Raw genomic sequence first — 23,329 nt, 5'->3', positions numbered from 1 at the left:
AGTTTCTGGACTGTAATTGCTGTTATATGCCTTCAAATCATTTCTGACTTATGGAGACCCTAAGGTGAACCTATCATGGGGTTTTCTTGGCAAGATTTGTTGAAAGGGAGTTTGCCTTTGTCTTCCTTTAACAGAGTGTGATTTGTCCTAGGTCAACCAGTGGGTTTTCATGGCTGAGCAGGGATTCAAGCCCTGGCCTCCAGAATTATAAGAGATTATCACACGGGGGACAGGATGTCCAAGTCCCATCTTTTTCCTGTCCTTTCCAAGTGATCACACAAAGATTATCACATGACATCATCATTATCGTGAATGTGACATGTTCTTATTGTAAAATTTTCAAATGACATCACACTTATCTCCCACCTCAGAAGTAGCATGGCCCTGTCAGCTTGTATTAATGGAAACTTGTATTAATACAATGATAGGGCCACTGATGGCACCAAGAGTGAATAAGTACAAATGTGATAAGGATGGGAGTGATCCCTCCTTGCCCCATGTGATAATCTCATTGTACCACTATTAGAAATATTTATAACATAAGAATTACTTGTAATTCCATATAAAATTGAAACTTGGTTGAAACAAAAAGAAACAGCAAAGAGAACCAAAGAGGACCAGAAGGATACCTCTAGTTCAGTGGTTCCCAACCTTTCTAATGCCGCGACCCTTTAATACAGTTCCTCATGTTGTGGCGACCCCCAATCATACAATTGTTTTCACTGCTACATGCAAATATGTGTTTTCCAATGGTCTTAGGCGACCCTTGTGAAAGGGTTGTTCGACCCCCAAAGGGGCCTCAACCCACAGGTTGGGAACCACTGCTCTAGTTGGTGGTTCAGTGAAAGCAGGTATGAATGCATACTGAGGCAAAATAACAGAAACCTATCAACTAATTTAATATCTTTTCTTGGATTCTCAGTTGGTGGTGACTGATTCAGGTTTTATACCTATTTTGGTACATTTTTTTGAGCCTAGAACTGTGTCAGAACATTCAGGAATGCAAAAGTAGTTGGGTGACTAAGTTCTAATCCACATATTCATCAGGAAGTTTCAGATCTGGTCATTTTGTATCAGAACATGGGTTGTGTTGAGTGTCTTCAAGTCACTTATGCTGACCATATGGCAAATCTAACACAATATTTTCTTAGCAAATGCCCTCAGAAGGGCATTTGCTATTGCCATCCTCTAAGGCTGAGAGTATGTGACTTGCCCATGATCACCCAACTGGTTTCATGGCCAAGCTGTGAATCGAGTTCAACATTCAAACCATTATGCCATGCTGCCTCCCATGAGAACATGCAAAGCTGGAATTCCTGAAGCACTTTCATTGGTATCTGGATGAATTTCACACCCCTTTCTCAGTGAAATTGCAAACCTGCTTATTGCTGTAAGAGACCTGGTGGCACAGTGGTTAAATGCCTGTACTGCAGCCATGCACTCAAAACCATAAGGTTGCAAGTTCAATCCCAGCTAAGGGGGCTCAAGCTTGACCAGGGTTGCATCCTTCCAAGGTTGCTAAAATGAGTAGCCAGATTGTTGGGGGCAATTAGCTTACAGTTGTAAACTGCTTAGACACTGTTAGTTCAGTATGAATCGGTATATAAATGAAGCTGTTTGTTTTGTTTTATTTGTAGAACAGATGTGGGAAAGACATGGTCCTCCAGATCCTCTTGAACTTCAACTCTCATCAGGATTGGCCAGCATAGTCTATGCTGATCAATGTTGGGTGTTGTAGTCCCACCATATTTGGATGACTGGAGTTCCACATTCCTAATCCCTGCTATAGATGTTTACTGCACACCTTAGGTTCATTCAGTGCAGTCCTTCCCTCTTCTGTGTATGTGTGTGCTGCTTTATTATTTTGCCGTTACAGGTGAATTAGATTTTACATTCTTTTGCAAAAGAAGTGAGTAAATCACCCTCCATCTTCAGCTGTTTTCCATACACATATTCAGGGCAACACTATCCCATGAGTCATGTTTGGGTGCTTGGTACAGAAGTTCACATTCATCCATATGTTTGAGGAATCTCCAGGGAGAGATTTGCTTAGGACACTGGGATGCTGTCCAAAGCATATTTAAAAGACAAGCATCTACAGTATGAGGAAAGAAATTGTTATTGAAAATGGATGAAGCATCATTACAAACTCCCAACAAAATGCAAACTAATAAGAACATGTACCCATGGGTTGAAAGATATACCTAAGACAATTTTTATTCTAAGGTGATACTGTGGGAGTTCTGTTCTGAACCATCACCCCCACCCCCAATGGATGCCAAAAACCTCAGGACATGAAGCCCCATGGGTCTTAATGGTGATGTGCCCGCACACACTTGCCACCGTTCTATTGAATGGGGCAGGGCTATCCACAGATGCTCAAATTTGTGGATGTTAAGCTTGCAGCTGGGTCAGGTGGACTGTACTATTGTATTTTACTGCCACAAATGTGAAATGTTTGTGGCACTGTAAGCTTCCAGTGCCCAAATAATTTTGCTGAATTGAATACTATATACCTTGACTTGAAAGAGTTAGAAGGACGTTCACTGTTTCAAGTTATATATTTGGACCAGCCCTTTGAACAAACATTTTCTGTATGCAATTCTCTCTTCCATGTTCTTATCTGAAGAGTAAGAATTATGTTTGACAGGACAGTATTCATGTACCCCTCAGACTTTGAAGTAATTACTTGCAAATAACCAGTTACTTATTAATAATCATTTTTTCCTCAACATGAATGGTGTGTCTGCATTACATTACAATTCACACATCCCCTCTTAATGGATTCAGATAAAATGATTCAATATAGACCCTGGACAGAAAGGGGAATTTATAGGGTCCAGGACCTATTTTCAAAAGGGAATCCTAAATCAAAGGAGAAATTGTTCATATCTCTTGCTCCTTTTCATCCCAGTCAGCTGCAACTACACCAAATCATGGCATTCCAGAAAGCCCTAGTTAGGACTGACAATTTCCTGCATACCTTAACACTATTTGAACAGCACTGTGTTAAGGACACAATAACTTTAAAAATACTTTCTAGTAAGTAATTTAATTTACTTTATAATTTAATCATGGATAATATAAATGGGAATGGCCCATTTGCAAAGAGGGGATGGGAATTGGACTTAAACGTAACAATTTCTGATGCTGAATGGTCAAGAATTTGGAGTTCTACTCCCATTAAATACAAATCAGCTTCCCTTAAAGAATGCTCCTTGAAATTGATATACAAATGGTACCTTACTCCAACTTGGGGGCTGAATAGATTGGCATGATACCGCCAGCTTGGAGGTGATGTGGGGGAATGGTAATCAACTAGTTGGTAATCCCAACTAGATCAGGCCCATTGAATCAGTGAAATTTATGTAAATGTTGACTCACAATTCAACATGTGATTCAATAGGTCTGTTCCAGGTGGGAACAGCAATTGCATGTAGGCCTAAAATATCACAGAGTCAAATGTATTTGGAACCACTAATTGGGGGGGGGGGGGGGAGCAGAATAACTTGGGCCCATTTGAGCTAATATATGTTAAGTTGAACTTTACACGAAAACATCAGATTTAATTCTGATATCCTCTCTGGAAATAATGAAACACTGACACAAATGGTAACAACTATACAGTTATAGTGTAAATTTAATTTGCCAACAGACATTTGCTCTTATCCAGCATGAATCACAGAAGCCCCTTCCACATACTAACCAAGACTGACCCTGCTCAGCTTCAAAGTTCAGATAGAATCTGGTGTCTTTAGCATATTTAGACCCCTCTAATTTTTCAGTACCCCCTCCCCACCACAAATGTGAAAAACAAAAGAAAATGGCCAAAAGCCACTTCTGGAGCTTCAGATTGGCAGATGCCTTCAAAACATCCCCAGCTCGCAAAGCACCCCCACTCAAGATATAGCCAATCTTATATAAAAATTATGGAAAATATATATCTGAAGTTATGTTTGTTTTTGTTTTCTCGTGGTCTTTGGCTAGTTTGTGTCACTCTGCCACAGGGGTGAAAACTGTTTCTGTGTCTCTCCACAACTGTTTGCTCCAATCTACACACAAAATGTGTCCCAGAGCTTAAGAAAGGAGTTTTAAAACAAAACAAAACAAAAACCTATAACTTCTGGAATCATCCAACCAATGTGACATAACTACCCCTCTCTTCTACACTTTTCAGCTCATCCTGTTGTCGTTGTTGTCATTGTGTGCCTTCAAGTCATTTCCGATTTATGGCAACCCTAAGGGAAACGTATATAGTGCTTTCTGAGCAGGTTTCTTCTGAGGGGGTTTGCCATTGCCATCCCCTGAGGTTTAGAGAGTGTGACTTGTACAATGTCACCCAGTGTGTTTCATGACCAAGCTGGGATTCAAACCCTGGTCTCCAGAGTTGTAATCCAATGTACAAATCACTGACTTTCTATCTAGCCTTTTAAGAGCTATGGATGGACTGTCATGTGGCAGATGGGACAAGGAGTTTGCTTGCATAAACCCAGCTATATACACCTAAATTGAGATCCACCCCACATATATAAACACTATGATTTCACTGCCTGGCTGATCTTGTTATCCTCTGTGTGGAAGTGTGGAACCACTGAAGGTCACCTGATTCCCAACCAGATTGACAACATCAAGGACCTCATCCTTAATTAAATCATGACTGGCATTAACTTTATTAGTAAATGGCTCTGCCTTTAACAGCATAGACTAAAAGTGCAAGATCCCCAGCTGCCACTACTCTGTGCTTTTGAGATAAAACAGATGGCACAGTTAATGAAACTGAAATTAAACATCTCAAGCTAGACTTAACACCTACTAAATGATCTTTGTTTTTCCCTCCCCCCCCCCCCCCGCTTCCACTCCATTGATAGAGGAGGGCCAGATTAACATGTGGAACCAATAAATTACACTTTGTAAATCCTTGTTTTAGATGACAGAAGAGGCAAATGCCTGCTATTACATTAAAATTATAGTCCATCCTTTACTCTGGCCACTGTCTGGAGTCTCTGGGGGCATTTTTCTCATATTATATTTCCCAAGAACTGAAATACTCCTGTGAATGATTTATCTACCTAGAACTAGATATAGATGAGTCTGAAAGCTTTGTTTTCTCTCACATTTGATTGATTGATTGATTGATTTAAAAAAAATTCATACAATTTATGGAAAAATCTGTGCAGTTGTTTTATATATTTTTAAACTGTGGAACCTGAAGGTCAAGAGCCAGTGTAGTTCAGTGGCTTGGTGTTGGATTAAAACACTAGAGACCAAGATTCAATTCCTGGCTCGGCCATGGAAATCCATGGGATTGCCTTGGACATGTCTTACCCCCTCCATCAGAGGGCAAAGGCAACCCCACCTGAACAAATCTTGCCAAGAACCCTGTGTGATAGGTTTGCTTTAGGGATGCATTAAGTCAGAAATGGCTTGAAGGCACACAACAACAACAAAAACAATGACAACAACTTGAAGATCTATTTCATTTCTTGAGAAAAAAATTATGATCTACAGGCAAAGGATCATTGTCTGTTCCACTGCACAGCTGTGTCAAGGCTGAGAATCTTCCAAGACTTGGCTCCACATCTGTGGAACAGTCTTCCTCCCTCCCTTACTGGTGGAGGAGGATCTCATTCATTTTCATAAATGGTTAAAGACTTTCCTCTTTGGAGTTTATCACACTAGAGGGCAAACGGGAGTTAAACTACATTCAAATTTAAAGAAGACTTGTAAATTGGGTTAGTTTTTCACACTGAATTGGCACCAAGGGTAGTAATGGGAAATTAATCTGCAGCTCTGATAGCCTTTAAGGCTGAAGGGTGGGGTATAAATAGCATAATAAATAATACATAAAAATAAGTTAAATTGGAGAAAACCAGCTGCTTTTTAAATTCAATTTGTTCCAAAAGTAAAAAGCTGCTGGTTTCCTCCACTTTAACTGTGGATTAACTTCTCCTTACTGCACGTTAACTGCGGAGTTGTATGAAAAACTTTGGGTATTTCTGGGTTTCTTTCACATTAAATCATGTTGAACTCCTGTTTGCCAGTAGAAAATCCTTTGATTCACTAGATTAAGCTGCTAAGATGTACCTGAGGTTGGTGCAGTCACTGGTTGGATGTTGGGGGGTTTCATATATACTGAGTTATGTTTTAATGTCCTTACCTGGCTATTTATGTTTGATATTCCATCCTATGGTGGGAAGAGTGTTATAAATAAATGTTGCTGCTGCTATTATTATTATTATTATTATTATTATTATTATTACTATTATTTAATTAACTTAAGACAAAGAAATGATTGTTTTGCATACTGGACATAACAGCTTCATATACCTATGCTATCTTTTGTATCCTTCAGACCCTGTTTATTGTGATTGTACATTACAGGCAAGGAGACAAGGATAATGTCTTATGAAGCTTTAGATGACATTCAGATAGCAGTCTCAGGAGAGGCCCTTAAAACACTCATGTTATACCCTGAGATTTTAATTAAGATTTAGGGTGTTTTAAAGCAAGTTAACAAAAATCCAAAGAACATTTAATTTCCCTTTTCCTTGACTTCTATCTCTCTTCTTTTGCAATTAATTTAATGGATCTCTGAAACAGGAATTGAGCAGAAACCAGAAATAGCAGCAGAATCCAATTGAAAGCTTCTCCCCAAAAATGTACATAGAGGAGAAAATCATGTTTGCATGCCATGAAACAGTAAATACAGTAAATCAGGGATTTTCATGTGTCACAAAGCTATTGTATATGCTAACATTATTTACATTCAGTGGGATGATAATTCATAACACACATATTTGCATGATTTACAGGACAGAACATTTGACTATGCTCACCAAGTATAGTGGTGGCTTTTTAAAAAGTCTGGGAGGGGAAATAGTTGCAAAACTTAATTAAAAACAGGCAAGATAGCCTGTCAGCCGTTACTCGCATCTTTGTGAGATCTCACCTGCACTGCAAGAACTAAGTTGTTGGGGAGGAGAGGCTATTCCTCTATTTTGCACAAAATGTCTCTATGAAAAATGTGTGCCTCTTCCCTTTGATAAAGTAAGAACACCCACAGTGAGCACTAAAAGACAGGCTGATGGATCACAAAAACAAAAAGAACCCATCCCATGCTCCTACTTTTACTCATCCATAAAAGGCAATGGTTATTGCACTTCCCAACTTTACGAAATTTATAGTAATGCACCAAAACTGTTCTCAAAAATGTATAAAACCATTCTGGGATTTAGAAAAGAAAAATGTCATCTTTTCTTGGGGGAGAAAATATTTGGTGCTGTTATTTTATCTTGCAAAGTTATCTGTGGTCAGAAATTTCATCCCTAGATCCCACTAGTTTATTTGGGTTGTAATCTAGGAATTTTTACTACATCTAAAATTCTTACTTATTATTATGAAGGCTTACTATTTACTTTTCAAGCAGGAACTTTACACAAATTTCCCAGAAATTAAAAGGCTTCATGGAAAAAGCCACAGATTGATATGTAGGTCCCTTTCTGCATTTATAGCTCTACCACTATTGAATTTAACAGAGCAGTGTAGTGGGCAGAAGACCATAATGTGCCAGAATCTTCTGTCACACTGTATGCTACATACAGTGGCTGAGGCTTCTGAGAGCTGAAATACAAAATCTCTAAAAGGGCACAGTTTGGAGACCACTGGTTTAAAGTTTTACACAACCTAGATCCCTCTTATCTCTCAGTCCTTATTTCATCTCACCCTCCTGTTCAAGATTTGTGGTCCAGGAGCTCGAGGCTTCTTACCCAACCAAGAGTTTCTTCTTCCATGGCTCAGCTTCATCCTTTTTCACTTGCTGCACCATACTCCTGGAACTGCCTCCCTAAACATTTGTGGACTATCTCTTCTCTTGCTAGTTTTAAATCCAAATTAAATAATTTCTTGTTGTCTAAAGCATTTGGAACTGTATTTAAATATTATTTTATAATTTTATATTTAATTATATGTATTAGTTGTTTTTATAGTTTGTATTTTAACTGCATAACTTGCTTAATTTTGGATAGTTTATATTTTATGACTTTTCGATAGTACGCCACTGGCAGGTTATATGCTGTTTTGATGATACCTGTAAAGTGTCATGAAAATTTATCTTGCTATATAAACAAACAACAACAATAATAACTTTTCCATATTGAAATATTATTTTTGGTTCATAAAATTCTGTTCCCTGCACTAAAAATGCTGTTTTCTGTGCAAATGTACATGTGCAGAATAACTCTCTAACTAAACATATTCTTGGAACCTCTGGAGTTTTCAGAGACTTTCCCTCCGTTGGAAGAAAGTGGCTAAAACTAATTGTTCCCTCCTATCAGAACAAAATTATTGAAGAGTTATTTCTCTAACATGCAATGGTCATTGTTACATCACCCAAAAGAGGAATGGCATCACCAAAAATATGACAATGTGTGCCTGAAGATTTAAATTTAGGGGAGGAAATGCTATGATTTAAGTGGAAATACATTTTACTATAATGGAAAGACTGTAGCCAGGTGACCTCTATGCCAGCATAGCATCTATTTGGTTTTGTAGTTTCAAGCACTCCATCATTATGCCCCCTCCCCTTTAATCTCTACTTGGCTGGATGGCTCTTTGAACGAAACATACCTTGAAATAAAGGGTCATCCTCTGACAGCCCTTAAAATGAAGGCCTTTCCTCTGTAAAGTAGGATAGACAACTTTACATGCATATTTAGAGCTCTGGATTAGGTTGCTTGGATCAACAAGCACTTTGTTTGTGTGTCAAAGGAAGAGACTTTGTTTTGACATGCAAAAAAGAAAGAAAAGGTGTTTAATGTCTTTAATGCAACAGACTGACTTTGTAGCAGACTGTTTAAACCAGGCGTGCTATTACAGCTGTGACAGGGACACACTGCAAATTTGTATTTGAAAGTACTCACAGTTAACTTTTATCTGCCTCATTGCATCAACATTCTGAAAGGTTATGCCATTTTTGGACACAATGCCCTTTGACCTTTCACTGGAACTCAACCACTCTAGCCTGTATTTGTTCAAAGAATTCTTTTTACATCTTTGGTCCCTTTCTTTCCCAGGCGGCTAGGGAAATTGATACTTGCTTTCTCTTTGGTCTGATAATAATGTTTATCTTAGTTCTCAATCTTGGTGGTGCATGTGTCAGGAGGAGCAGACAAGCTGTCTGTGCTGTTAGTCGCTTTTGATAAATCATCTTATCTGGACAGCTTTGGAAAGATTTTTTTCCCCCTACAACGTTACAAAGGGAAAGGTGTGATGCAAGAACATTTCTCTTCCAAATCTCTTCCCCTCCATGTTTCAAGTGTCGCATAAACAATCAGTCCTCCCAAGGCCTTTCTTCTTTCAAGCACCAGGGCAATTAAAAATGTTTCCAAGGTGGGCCAACAGCATTGTTACCAGGCAATCTAATCAAGTATGAACGTTTCCAGTTTTCTCTTGGGGTGATGTCATTGTCATAAGCTGCAGCAACTGGAAAGGTTTCTCTATTACAATGACAATAGATACAAAGGATGGGAAAAGCAAAATGCTGACTTGTAAGCAATTGGGAGAACAGAGTCAAAGTCATAGCAGTTAATTGTTTGTGCATCTCCTTCACTTTGTGTATGGAATGAGCCGGCAGCTTGACACAATGCGTGCCAGGAACACCTTCTTTGCTAACTTGCTATTTTATCTTATCCTTTTAACAGATCATTTAATTTTAATTTAAACTATAAAACGGATACTCATGTTTAGGGCTTTGTTTATCATCCTTGACATCACTTGCAACAGAAAATGTAGGTGCTGATGTTCAATCGTCATGGAGATTGAAAGTGGCAGTTTGTAAACTATGTACAAAAGTCTGGGCTGGGTTTCCAGGAATTTTCTGCCTTCCGTGCACATCAGAGGCTGTCAGCCAATTTACATCTGTTTATGTTAATTTGTAGCCTACCCCCTCCCAAGAATTCATGATAGGTAGCACCAGGTTTTAAAAAGCAAATTAAAAATATCCAGTTAAAGTCAGATTAAAATTGCTGGAACTACAGGCTGTTCAAGGCCCACCCTCTGTGTCATGGATTGGATGAACCTGATCATACTTATGGAAGATTGCCTTCATTCCAGGCTTACAGTGGATCTGAATGTGAGGCCTACTGCATTTTAACGAGCTACTTTGAATAAATTCCTTATATTTGTTCTGAGATCAATCAAAGCATTTATCTACCAATTAACTATCTATATACCTATCTACCAATCTACTAGTCTAATCTATCATCAGCTACTGTATCTTTTTATTCTATTACTTACATTTATTCTCTCCAGTTTTTCCAATTTTCTGTCTTTTGTTCAATAACTCTTCAGTAACTCAATTCCTCCTCCACATTTTTATCCTCACAACCTCACACCTTGTGAGGTTGGTCAAGCTGAGAGATAGTGGCTAGCCCAAAGTCATCCAGTAAACAACATGGCTCAAGTGTGAATTTAACCTGGATCACCCAAATCTCAATCCAACACTATAACTTGAATCACACTAGGTTTTATTGTTTCATTCAACATACTGCCCAAACTACATTAAGTGCATGCATTAAAGATCTCCCCTTAAGATTATTGTTCTTGCATCACATTTGGACATAAAAAACAAAAAGAAATATCTTTTCTCAGTAGACACAGCTATTTGAAAAAAATCTGCTCCTTTTCACGACAGAATTCTCAAAATATAAGCCTGTGCACCTTTGACATCCCCATAAGACCTTCCTGTTTGGGATAGTCTTTGAGGTTCATGGGTAAACTGGGGGATAACTGGGAAGTTTTAATGAATTGTTTGGGACACTTTGGCTAGAAATGGGGGGGGGCAACTTCTTTGACCTCATTAGAGGAAAGACAGATATAAATGGAATTAATTAATTAATATTCTGTTGTCTGAAGCAGAAAGAGAGAGAGAGGGAAAATATTAGGGTTGAATTTGTGTGAATTGTGCACTGGGCTAACTAACTAACTAAATAAATGATGCCAAATGAAATGCACCACAGTCTATAATTTAGAGAAAACATCTTTAGTGTTGATTATTTTGATGTTTATTTTAAAGAAAAGTGTTACTGAACACATGATTGTTTGGATAAGATAAGAGCATCTATCATCACAAGACTACTGTTTTTGAGTCGATGCTGATTGGAAAAGTGAGTAGGGGACGTACATCCTGTTTCTTTATACTAGTGGACTGTACTCCCTCTTACATTTATCTCAAGAGCTGCAGGTTTCAATGTGCCCAGATATTAAAATCCTCTGTCTTCAAAATTAGTAGCTCACTAATACTCAGAGAAGGCTCTGAGTATAAGCATTCCTCCTGATGTAATCCCTTTTTCAGATGAAGTATGCTTTGATGGGAGAAGTTAATTTCAATTCCACAGTGCTCCACAGATATACTGATTTGTGTTTTTTTTTTAAAAAAAATTGAATTCTATCATGAAGTTTGTGTTGTCAAAATCACATGTACATGCTTATGTTGGTTTACCAATCTAAAGATCCCACTTGAATTACTACCCACAGCAAACTGGCATGAATTTGATACCTCTGGGAACTTTCAAGGGAAGAAATGCCATTGCTACTATTACTGCAAACCAGTAACAACTAACACTTCTGTCACCACTAATAAAGGATTTCAGTTAAGCCAGTGGCCTTTTGAGAGAGAGACATTGTGTGGCCTAAGGTTGCCATTCATCATCACATTTTGCCCAGAGCCAAATTCAAAGTGAATTTGGGATTTCTCCTCAGGAGACACATCAGGCAATTCCAAGGGGATTGTGGGGGGACTTCAGAGGTTTCTGATGAGAATTCCACATTTCCTCACCTGTGATCAAAACACTTGCACTGCCATTCAAACATTGCAAAATGCACGCTTGTGTCAGGAAAAAAAGTAATGCATGAAAGGGGTTTTGAGAAAAAAGTTCTCCGGGATCTATAAAATAAATATTTCACACAAGTTGCCGGGGACATTTTCTTAAAAGAAAACTCCCCCCTCCCCTTTAAAAATCACCTTGCTGACTTGAACTTTTGAACGTGGCTTTTTGATGTCTTTCAAGAAAAGTTGATTTATTAAGTCAAAAGTGAGGTTTTGAAGACACTATGTAAAGGAAGACTAAAACTAATATAATATGCTCTCCATCTAACCCCTAGAGGTCTAGTTCATTTCTTGTGAGAGAATTTATGTTCAGAGATGGCTCTGAAGGACACGTTGACTGAGGATAATATGATTTATGCTTCAGAACAATCATGATTTGCATACTTGGGACTGATGTCTCTACTTGAAAGACTATTAACGCAGATATAGCAAAACATCCAGTAAGTGCTTTCTTTTGAATTCTTGGTTCTACTTCTGGACCCAAAGGTCGAAATCAGGGCTGAGAATCATGTAGTGTTGGATTAAGGCCCAAAGCAGATGGACCAAAAGTACTGGCTTCGGGTTGTGTTGGAGGCATGGCATTTAGATGATGCATGAGTTGAAAGCAGCCAGAACCCGCACTGACTCCACACCATCCCAGAAAAACCAGGCCAAGCCTGGCGACATGTTTCAGGACCATGGCAACAGCCTGGATTGGAAATGGGCATGTGTGGTTGCCACAGCCCCAGTGCAAACGGTGCTGGAGCAGTGCAAGGCTGTTCCATCCGAGCTCTCTGTTTCATCCCTAAGACTCCCAATAAGTGTTGCCAATTATGAGGAAGCCTGAAAGTTTTAACCTAATAACATCAGGAGGTCTAAATCATTCCAATCTCTGGCATTAATTCAATTGTTAATCTCAACTAGAGTAGACCTATAAAATTAATTAGGTAAATTGACACTTGTGTAAATTCTATTGAATACTCCAATTGAATTAAGCCAAACCATTTTAAAAAATCGAAATAAAACACTAATGCAGTACCTAGTATCCTGGGGGTACAATGGGACTTTCCTCACAATATAACATAGTATAATAGCCAATATCCTGGGGTACAATGGCACTTTCGTGTTCCCCCAGAGCCTTCTCTGTCACCTCAAATTTCCTCTGCAAGGTTTTCTAGCCCTCTGGGGAAAATGCTGAAGCCATGGAACAAAAATGTGAATTGCTTCTCTCATAGTCTCACCCCTTTCTAGATAATGATAGGGCTAATGGAATATTGTCAGGTCTTATTAAATGGCATACTCTGCCAATTATTCAATTTATTGTTATGTTTCTTACCACCATGGCAGTGGAAGGTCATTTGAACTCTTTGCCTCAGGTTCCAAAATCATTTGGGCTACATCTGATCAAAATGATGATAGAAATAACTGGATATTGTGAATGATTCATTTCAAATATTTGGGTATAAAGAAGAAGACCATTAACAGCAGAGTCTTTTCTAGAGCAGTCTATATATTTTGTTTGGGTTACAGTCTAAGAGCTGCTATAGACAGACCCAAGACATGCAGACAGAAATTTTTGTTTTGAGTTTGTGAACACTACTCATCCTCCTACTGATCATCATAAATTGTTTTGGATACACTTTTCAAAATGGTTTCAGACAATGCTTTTATCACACTATTGCTCTTTCTCATGCACTGAATTGTACAGGGCTTTCAGATGATTTTCTCTCTATTTGTACCTTTCCTTTGGGTGTCCACTGTCCTTCTTATTTTAAATCTGTGTTTCACAGCGCTTCCTAATTGGTTGTATCTCCTTTTTCTCATTTATTAACCTTTATGTATGTGTATGTTTTAATGAATGCCATGCTGTCAACAACTACGGTGATGTATAGTATATAATGAGTGATACCATCACACCACCATAGGCCTTACTTAGATCTGAGGTTTTAACCATTGAATTTCAGGCCTTGGGATGCTCCTAACCTAGCAAACCTATTTATTAATCTAAGCCAGAAGATCTCAATAGGCCTACTCCAAGTATCCAAGGCCTAAGTATACACCATCCATTAAGACCAACATGGGGCAGAGTCAGGATGTAGCATTCTCACGACACACATCTGACTACACCCTGATGTTGTGCATCACTCCACACTGCACATAGTGTCATGGCGCTCCTCCAGCACTGCATCCATTCGTGCCCTTGAAAGGCCAGATCAGTGCCATGGTGTGAGGTTGCTCTAGCTCCACTGTGGTGCAAATAGGGGCAACATCCTGCTACCCCTTAAGGGCTGTATGTACAGCCCCTTTGAAGTTTATCACATTAGGGAGATCCTGCTGAAAAATGGGATTTAAACTAGATTCAATTTTTTAAAAACCCCACAAATGTGGGAAGTTTATCACACATAATGACCCTCAAAGTGAAATAATGTGAAGTTAAACCTGAGGTAAAGCAGAGAAAAATGGCAGCTTTTTACTTTCTGGAAGTTCCGAAAGTAAAAAGCTGCCATTTTTCTCTGCTTTACCTCTGACTTAACTTCGCATTATTTCACTTTAACAGAGATGTCATCTGATAAACTCCCCGCATCTGCGTGTAAACTTTAAATCTAGTTTAAATCCCATTTTTCAGTGGGATCTTCCTAGTGTGATAAACATCTTTGTCTGCCTCCACCCATTCTCAAGAGCAAACCATTGCCTCCTATACACATGCATCTCATGTTTGCCCTTTCTATGCACATTTCAAGTTTCCATAGCAGTTTCATAGGAGTTAATACTGAGAAGGCACCTCATCACTGAAATGTAGATAGTAGTTTAATGGGGGCTTTTATATGTATGAAAGGAAATAAAAGCAAGAAAAGAGAACTTCCCAATTTTTTCTTCACTGCCTCCCCCCCATAAAAAAAAAGGCTTCATAGGAAAACATAACCATGTTACCTCAGACTTTTTTTTTAAATGATTGGTCTCTGAAAATCTGAAAGACAGGTTGGTTTACATGGTTTCTTTTTCTTTTTATCCCCTGAAGCAAAAATGACATTTTATGTGTGAAGGCTTTTGCAGCAAAATTGTGGTTTTCCCCCCATGAAATGCAGGGGGCAAACAAAGCCATACAGAGAAGTGCTATTAGTTATAACGCATCTAGCATTTTGTTTGTGTGTGATAGAACAGATCATTTCCAGTTCTAACAGAACCAAGACAGTGGTCTGTTGGTTGAAAGAACTGCACAGATAACAGCGAATGCTAGATACCTTCAAACAACGATGAATGTCAAAGAAAGAACTGAGACTTTTTGGAATAGTTTTCAAATATGGGATTCTGAACATAAAATACGGGATTCCGAACAACACACACACAATTTTATGGTCTTAGAATGAGTTAATCACATTGGCTATGCATTTATTAGTGTGCTTCATAAGTGCATCTGTAGGTATCAACCAATGAAAACTTCTGCCATCACTTTAAGGTGTAAAGTGTACATTTTAATGTTGTTGAGGGGGAAAATGTATTGACGGATTGTTTGTTTAATGTAATATAGGCATTTTAGGCATTTTAAAACATAGGTTAAAAAAATGATTAAAAGAATTTATAGGACAAAAGGTTTGCTTTTTGCTTTGTTTTTTAAATCAAACTAGCAATCTCATTCAAACATTAATTTTAAACAGTTTAAAGCATATTTAAAACATAGGAATGAACATAATGGTAAAGAAATACCATACATTCCATTAAAAGACCACTTTTCCAGAAGCAGTTAACAGCCAATGATCTACCTAAATAGAAAGGTCTTTACCTAATAGCGCAAAGAGCAAATAAATAAAATGGAGGAAGAGGAGGAATTAAACTAGTCTGAGCTTTGATTCACAGGAGGAAATTCTACAACCTGATAGCAGCCCTCAAGATGGCATTCTTATATGTCATCACCAGACATGCCTGCGGCATTGATGGGAGAAAGACAAAGCCCTCTGCTACATATAATTTTGGGGAAACTTGGGGATAGGTTAAAATCCAGCATTTTGGATAGCTCTATTAATTATAGGATTTAAACCTGGAGTGGATTCACTGTCACAACATGGAAGCTGCCAATTGACAGGACTTAAGAAGGTACCATGAAGAGACAAAAGGATTTTGTCATGTTACCTGTGGTATTAAAATGCTTTACTCAGGCTGCTGCCACACTCCATAAATAAAGCAGTTTGACATCACTTTAACTGTCATGACTGAATTCTATGAAATTATGAGATTTGTAGTCTGGTGGGGCACCAGAGCTCTCTGACCAGGAAGACTAAATATCTCACAAAACTATAAATTCCAGAAGTACACGTCTTCAGTCATGGCAGTTAAAGTGTGTCAGAATGCTCTATTTCTGTAGTGTGGCATCAGCCTCATCTACACATGTGACTTTTCCTTTTCGTTTTCCCATTTGCAACTCCGTTTCATGCCACTTTTATGCAGTATTTAGGTAAAGAAATAAATGTATGCATATTTTTCTGTAACTTTTTCAAGTGTGTACTTTGACAAAGTGTATGTGTGCGCATTTCCCACATACTATCGCATACATTGTTCCTTTGGCAGGACACTTTGGAAAACTAGGATTGTTTAGATTTCCAGCCATGAATTGTGTCCTATTTTGTAATCTGGAGATGCAGACTCTGACAAATCTCTTTTAGAAAATATCTCCTTGGAGTGCATTTTTCACACATCTCTATTGAGAGCCCTTGTTGGTGACAACAATGGCATTAGATAAACCCCTGATTTATGTGATTCCTCTGATATCAAATAATAATTTAGCAAGGAGGGCAGAAAAGTGGAGGAGGCAAATAGGAGTCAACAAACATCATTTATTCAGATTGCAAAAATAATTTTGGTAAAATATGAATACCTATACCTTTGGTAAATTATGAATACCTATATTTGTATAGTGAAAACGGTGAAGGCAGGCTTAATGTAAAACAAAAATAATGACTAGGAGGACTTACACCAATTCTGTCTAGAAGAAAATGAAACTGAAATAAATGTTTCCCATACCTTGGATCAAACGTTGATCAGAATGTAGATTGCAGTCAAGAAATAAGAAGACGACTAGGCCTGGGAAGGGCAGCTATGAAAGAACTAAAGATCACAACATTCAAGATCATAAAATGTAAAGCTATAACACTGAAAACTAAAGTGAGGATTGTCCAAACCATTGTATTTGCCATCACTATGTATGGATGCGGGAGCTGGACAGTGAAGAAAACTATCAGAGGGGTTCAGCAGACAGGCCAAGATAGCACAGATCCTGGTGCTCACCTAGGTTAGTCACTGGGTTGGTGTGGGGACAGGTAGGTGTTTACACACCTGTCCCTACACTGGCATGGGACTGGGATAGGCATGCACTTCTTACTTCTGACTGAGAAGCCCTCACATCACCACATCTGAGGTGGAAACAAGGACATGACTACACCCTTGTGGCCAGGTACATCATTTTTGCATTACACACAATGATGGGGGGCTCCTCATTGCATTGGAGTGATCCACAGCAAGGTACAGAGCATGAGGGGCATGTAAACAGCAGAGGTTTGCTGTGCAGTTTCTAGGAAATTCTGCAGCAAATGAGTGGTAAATTATCCTACAGTAATGGCTATTTACTCCAGAATCAGGCCAGATCCTGATCCTGGTAGGATTGGGAAAGTAGGAGAAAAAGAAGTAAATGAAATACCAGATGGATAGACTCAGTCAACGAGGCTACGGTCATGAGCCTGAAAGATCTGAGGACTTGATTGAGGACAGGAGACCTTGGAAGTGTCTCACCCAAAGTGTCACCATGTGTCAAAGTCAACTTGTCACAAAAGTAACAAATGCTAAAAGTTATTTCAATGATTCCTTTTATTGTGATGAGAACATTTAAGCAGGTTTTATAATAAGAAAGTAACACATGCAAGAAAAGGAAGGAGAGGAGAAGGAGGAGGAGGAAGAGGTGGTGGAAGAGAAGGGGGGGACACTAGTATTTTGATCCTGAAGAAATGTGTCTTGTAAGGAATGATTTCGCTGGAGGACAGAACACTCCTTTCCAAGGAGTACAATAGCTCTTGCATCTCCTAGCATTGATCGGTCTCTGTACCTTAAATGTTATTTATAGAGATTTTGTACAGTGAAACATATATCCATTTTTATGTGACATGATGCACAATGATGTGGAAAACAGCTGACAGGTTCGAGCTTTCCACGTATGTTTAAGGGATGGCACTTCCATAGATCAAGTGCCAATTCAGTTCGTATGACCCAGTCCAATTATTTTTAGTGATTTGGGGAGATGTTTTTCCAGCATTTCTGGACCAAGAGACAAAAAGAGGTCACAAGTGATTACCTGCCTGTGTAAAGTCTAAAGTCTAAAGACTAGAGCATGTTGTGGAATGTGCTACAACTGCTGGTTATAGCAGATAGGGGTGTAAATCTTTGCTTACTTCATTCTTCCCTATGAGAAACAAAAATCTTCTCAGTGTTTGAGCTCCTGGGAGTTCTTGCACATTTCCTACATGATCTTGCTCACTTGGAGATGTTAACACAAACATTTCATTCATTCAGGAAGACTGTACTGACAACGTATTTGTGCAAAATACTTTTTTTGCAAAACAGAAATGAAAAAAAAATAAATGTGCTAAAGCTCTTGTAACATATGGAGACTTGTCAAGACACTTTTCTCATTAAGGATGAGGAAACTTGAAAATCTTCTTTCCATTCTTTACATCCCTACTTTCAACCTAGGGTGTGTATAGAACTCCTTCTGTTGTTGTTGTTGTTTTTTTTTTAAATGTATTTTAGTGTATTTCTCCACTTCCAGCTTGTACTCCCTAAACTGGACACAGACTGCATTTTGTGCTCTGCATATTACAGCTTATAAAATGCACACATTTGAAAAGTGTATAGACATTTTGTAAATACACACCACAAGCACATTTTTGCAAATATGTGCAATTTATAAAAAGTATGCACAAAAATATTCACTTTTTTTAAAAAGGAGGGAAACTGGTAATGATTTTATGTATTTTTAAATACTAAATCAATAAAATTAGCTAAGGACTAGATGTTGGAAAAGGACCAAGTCCATAGATGTGGACTTGAGAGATGTGCTTATCCCTATCTGAAGCCATGTATTTCAGTTATTTGAACTAGACGAGAGCCAACCAAATAATAATCTCCATAAATAAATGTGAACATGGTTTTGCCTGGTACAGGCTTAAAAATGGGGTGGGGGGGGAGTCTAGATTTTTCTTTTTGGGCCAATAGCTCCCCAAATCTCCCTGACATGCCATAAGGGAATCTAGAAATGAACTCTTCTAAGTTAACACCAAGTCAAATATATAAGTTGTATCTGGTGAACATTAGGTGTACACCACTGTAAAACAATAGAAAGTAGCCCCACATAGTTCGGCACATACAGTACGTTCCTTCCACATTCAATGTGGTACACATATATTTTGCATACATACCCATGTAAAAAAAATAATAAATGTATAAATCATCTGGGGATGTCTTGTGATCCATCAAGATGAATCCAGTCTATAAGCTATGTATTCTGATCTGTTGACACTTACACCATAATCACATCCAGAATCTTAATTAATTAAGCACATGGGGGGGGGGTAGCTGCAAAGTGTTATGCTGCATTATGTCTTTAGTTAACCCAAAATAAGGATATTTCCAATTTATTACAACTCTGAGTACACAATTTATTTCAAGTATGTGGGAGGCATACTGATCCATTCAGATCCCCTATATTCTGCATTGCTCAGGCCTCATCTGGAGTACTGAGTTGAGTTCTGGGCACCTAATTTTAAGAAAGATATAGGGTGTGTCTACAATGATGGAGGGGGGGAATGCTTTACCTCTGGGTTACTATGATCCATAGGGATCACGTGCTTGGCTTCATCATCACTACACACACTGAGGCAGTTTAGAAGAACTATCCACACAGTTCTTCCTGTCAAACTCACCCCAGTCCAATAAATCATAATGTGCACGGCCACATGACCACTGCCACTCTGATTTTTTTCCTGCTTTTCCTGCATGTGAATGTACATATTTCTGAACCTCTGGCCTCACACTAATGTTGCTATGAAGTGCAGTCCATACAAACACATAAATATCTAGATTGTTCACGAAAGCTTGGTATGAGTCCCTACCTTTTCCCCTATGAAATAAAACCCTAGGGTGAACAAAAGCCCTGGATTCATCCCCAATCACCCTGTATGTTGTTTGGACAGATCACAGTGAAAATAAAATGACACTATTTTATTTGGCCCTTTTATTTGGCCACACACATAGACAAGTTGGGGCAGGTTCAGAGAAGGGCACTGAAGAGGATGATATTGAGAAGAAAACTTATGAGGAAAGGTTGAAGGAGCTGGGCATGTTTAGCTTGGTGAAGAAAAGGCTGATGGGTGACATGATTTCATTCTTGCACCTTAAAGGGTAGGGTAGGATTAGCTCTAATGGTATTAAGTTACAGAACAGTAGATTTCAGTTTAAAGGACTTCATGATAGTAAGAGTTGTTTGGCAACTGAACCAATCGCCTAGACAGGTGGTGGAGTCTGCTTCTCTGGATGTTCTCAAAAAGAAGTGGGGCAGCTATCTGCTGGGTTTGGTTTACCTGGAGATCCTACATTGAACAGGGACTTGCTAGATGGTTCGTGAGGCCTGTACCAACTCTATGATTCTATGATTCATCCCTCTTCAGTGTAACTGAGTGGTGCCAATGGATCCTTTAAGTATTCTACTGCTGCAGGAACACTCCAGTTGCACTGTGGAGGGGAAAAATAAGCATCACTCCTTCATGTCTTCCAGTAAGTCCCCTCCCCACCTATAATTAATTAAAGGAGGGAAAGATACAGAGCTACATGCAATATATCAAAAGAGTTATAGTTTGGACTATGATCCTGTGACCTCAAGTATTTTATCTCACAGTTACTAGTTCAGACAATTTCACAGGGACATTGTAAAAAGAACATAGGTAACCACATCCAGGCTTCTGGAGAAAGGGTAAAATATAATGGTTATGTATCTGTGGCAACCATAACTCATTGAGACACCATGCAGGTACCTCAAAACCTGGCATTGCATTTTTAGCTGCTGTCCAGGTGGCAGTAAAATTGAAATCAAAATGTCAGATGGGGGCTTCCTATCAACCAAAAAGAGAGGCTCTCCATAATTTTCCAGAAAATTATTATAGCCCCCTCCAAATTTAATACATTTCTTTCATTTGTTCTCCAAATTGAAGTGCCCAGTCTGAAATTAAAAACTTGCAATTCCAGATGTGAGGATTCCTAGGAGGAGGGGGAAAAAGGAGGGGATTTATTGGAAAATAATTTGTTACAGGACTTAGAAAACAGGAGAAGGTTACCTGAAGTACTTAAAACCTGGGGTGTAGCAACATAGTAATGAAATAAATTATGTTGTTCATGACTATGGAATCTGGAGTACTGGTCAGAAAGATTAAAATGAAGTTATAGAGATGGATAAGAATAGCATTCCAAACCAGAGAGGCCAGCTGTTGTCAAGACTGACTAACATTCCTATTTTGCTATCTGGGCATTTTAGTCCCTTGCTCATCTGACCAACCCTTGACCCGCTTCAAGAGAAGATTGAGGTTAAAGGCCTGTTTCTTTTGCTGTAGGCCCTGCCACGTTAAAGCACATTTTGTCTCCCTGTAGTTTTTTTTTTAATGAACTCCCCCCTTGCTTTAAAAGTGTCAATTTGAAGTATGGTTCCAAGTATTAGATCATTCCTTGTGAGCAGGGAGGCTGAAAGGCGTCTATTATTAAAGTCTGACATTCTGAGAAGTAAAACACATGGTTCTTCTCATCTCACAAAGGAAGCACAGGTCATTTTTATATCTTATCTGCCTCCCTTCTCCTCTAAAGGGAGATACAAGACATCTCAGAGAAATATTTTCTTGACGGTCTATCTTACTGGAACTCAGGAGGGGAAACAAATCTGGCAAAGCACAGGATGACAACAGAGGGTAGAGCAATCCTGCTGCTGAATTGCTTTTTGAAAGTCTTACAGAAGCCTTCCTCACACTGAGACTTTTCAGGTATCTTGGACAACAAATGTTATAATCTTCTGACAATACTCCAACACAGGATCCTGGGTTGGGAGGACTAAGGTTTAAACATAACACCCAAACAATGTTGTTCCCTTCTTGAATCTGCAAAAGCGCATCAATGTCCAAAGCACATCAATGTCTTATCTCCAGCCTCCTGTGATATCTGTTCAGTTTTTGGCTTTTAGAAAATATTCTCATAGGGCTGGAGCAATACTTTTTTTTTCATATATGAAACAAAGAATAAGATAGAACGCCCCCATTCCATGTGAAGAAGCTAAACACAGTTCAGAAAAGATAATGACAAACTGGAACATGTCCACAGGAGGGTGATCAGGATTTTCAAAGATCTGGAAATCAAGCTCTGTGAAGACTGATTCGGGGATGGGTGTGATACAAGGTGGTATGGTAGCCATCTTTAAATATCTAAAAAGATGTCCTGTCGAAGATTAAGCAAGCTTGTTTGTTCATCCACAGACTAGTAGAGGAACCAAGAGATTCAAATTACAAAAAAGAGATCCCAGCTAGCATTAGGAAGATCTTCTTTCCACTATTCAGCAGTGGAATAGACTGCTGGGGGAGTCTCTTCCTTTGGATGTTTTTATACAGAAGTTGGATTGCCATCTTTCAGGAGTGCTTTCATCGTGCATTCCTACATGGTAAGGAACTGGACTAGAAGCCCCTTGCAATAGAAAACTTCACATTTACTGTCAGTCACCTATACGATAACTAAGGTAAAAGGACAGTGGCTTGACAAAATATACTTTTATCATCTTGACCACACTCTGATGTTCCTTAGTCACATATGTTCTGGCTTTCATGTGTAAATGATGGAGAGTAGTCAGTGTTGTGTCATTGTCTGAGCACTGGGCTACGATTCTGGAGGCCTAGGTTCAAATTTCTGCTCAGCCATGGAAACCCACTGAAGAAGGCAAAGACAAATCCCTTCTGAACAAAGCTTGCCAAGAAAATTGCATGATAGGTTTACCTTATGATCACCATAAGTTGGAAATGACTAGAAGGCACTCAACAACAGGCTGCTACATTTTTAAAAGGTATTTATGCATATCTTTATTACATTTATATCCCACCCTTCTTCTTAGAATTGAGAGTCAGAGTACATGGCAAGTCACAATTTATTTAAAGCCCTACATGGCTTTGGTCCAACCTATTTGTGGGATCGCCTCCTCCCATACACATACTTAGGTCCTCCGGGAAGAATCTCCTTCAGCCAGTAAAGACCAGGTGGATTGTAGTTACCCAGAGGGCCTTCTCATCGGCCACTCCCAAATTGTGGAATGGCCTGTTGGAAGAGATTCAGAACATTACCAACCTTGACATCTTTAAAAAGGCTGCTAAGAAGGATCTCTTCTGACAGGCCTTCCCTGAATAG

The sequence above is a fragment of the Sceloporus undulatus genome, chromosome 4 (genome assembly GCF_019175285.1).
Source record: "Sceloporus undulatus isolate JIND9_A2432 ecotype Alabama chromosome 4, SceUnd_v1.1, whole genome shotgun sequence".
NCBI classification, from domain to species: domain Eukaryota; kingdom Metazoa; phylum Chordata; class Lepidosauria; order Squamata; family Phrynosomatidae; genus Sceloporus; species Sceloporus undulatus.
This window is presented reverse-complemented; position numbering follows the sequence as displayed.